Raw genomic sequence first — 1,802 nt, 5'->3', positions numbered from 1 at the left:
CATGCAGTTTCTGTAAGTTTTCTCTAAAGAACAGATTATCTGCCTCCAGCACATCTAATATACAATGGTGAGAAAAGCCTAAATAGTTAACATTTACTATCATATACTTTAGCCTGTTAGAAAGAAAGAGTGAAAAATGCTTGCTTGTTTTTTCAATGGAAAATTTTCCTTGGTTAATCAATCTGACAGTTCCTAGTTCTATTTGTAAAAATCTCTGTTTTTCTTTCATAGTCTCTGGTTCTTCCCTCTAATAAGATATTCTTTAATAATTATTTTCAATGCCTATATCTAAAATGGGCATTCAGAAGAATGTTTTTCTAATTTTAGCTAACTCTGCATGTTGAACAAGTTTAGACACCTAGGGATTGCTTTTGATTATATGCAGTTGTTGGCAAGGCTTGCATTATCTTTAACAATAAAATTTCTCTCAGAAACTTGGTAGATTCAGTCAATGCTTCTGGTCAATTCCTTCTTATTAGTAATCACAGCTAAAGATTTTGTCTAGACACAGTCTTTGGCTAAGAATTCTTCTCTCCCTGCTGCTAGATCTTGTGCTCTTCCAAGTCCTCCAACATTTAACACACATAATCAGGTCTTTGTGGTAGTAACTCCAGTTTTATGTCTTCAGTGTGCTACTTTCTTGCCTCTGCTTGTTTTAACTTGGGTACTGAAGACACTATCTCCAATCCTGCATAAGTATAAATTACGGGACTCTGTTCCTTTAGAGAGAACCTTTCTTAGCAAAATCATATTTTCTCTTCTCTCTGCTTAGAGATTCACTATGTAAGTGTACCTCTCTTAATAAGACTTCTTTGCTTACAACCACCAAAATAAGCCGACACACATAAATATCCTGATTTTTTTCTTCTATTTTCCATGCCACTCAACTTATGTCAACATGTAGTCTGCATTCTAAGATATATCGGACAACTGGTTACTTAAATGTTTTGCCATGTAGAAGTTTTCCAGCTAAGGATCATTGGGTCCTCAATGCCCCTTCTGACCTGCCTCTTCAAGTGTGTTACTTACAGCATTCTACTTTCAGGGCCCAAATTTTATATCAGTTAGATATTAGTTCAGTTGTAAATTATTAAAACTCAGTTAACTATAGTTTAAACAATGGTTATTTATTTTTTTTTTAATATATTACTTAAAAAAAATTTTTATTCTGGATTAAAAAATCTAGATATGTGAGTAATGGTACTGGTTCAAAGGCATTGAGGCCCTGAATCAGCATTTCTGTGATTCTTTTGCCCTCTTCCTCGTGGTCTCAAAATGGCTGCAGTACATCATCACACCACATTCAAATGCAGGAAATAGAAGCAGTGTAATGTAGAGAACTTCTCCTCAACTTCTATCTCTTATATCAAAAAGTAAAATACTGGACTTGGTTCCATAGTGTAGCAGTTAGCACGTCTGCTTTACACACAGAAGATCCTGGATTCACGCCCCAGTGGAGCCACAGTCCATGGTCTACGGCCATGCCACCCTGAACAAGCCTGATGTCTGATCTCCGAAGCTAAGCAGGGTCGGGCCTGGTTAGTACCTGGATGGGAGACCACCTAGGAAGACCAGGTGCTGTAGGCATAAATAATAATAAATAATAAAATAAAATAAAATAAAATATTTCCCAAAGTCTCCATACTTAAATCTCACTGGTCAAAATTGGATCATTAGCCTGCTTACCCCTTGATCCATGACTTGGCCTACATTCCATAAAATTAAATGATCTCTGCTACAAACAAATTGGAGTCCTATTAGCAAAGAAGGATAGGTAATATCTTTGGGTAGTCAACCGACAA

General features: G+C 36.2%; 1 pseudogene; it reads left to right on the top strand.

Moving 5' to 3' along the window:
* The first annotated feature begins 1,471 nt into the window (after positions 1–1,471).
* LOC112469713 lies at positions 1,472–1,587 on the top strand (annotated as a pseudogene).
* Positions 1,588–1,802: the final 215 nt, after the last annotated feature.

The sequence above is a fragment of the Pteropus alecto genome, unplaced genomic scaffold (assembly GCF_000325575.1).
Source record: "Pteropus alecto unplaced genomic scaffold, ASM32557v1 scaffold86, whole genome shotgun sequence".
NCBI lineage: Eukaryota > Metazoa > Chordata > Mammalia > Chiroptera > Pteropodidae > Pteropus > Pteropus alecto.
This window is presented reverse-complemented; position numbering and strand designations above follow the sequence as displayed.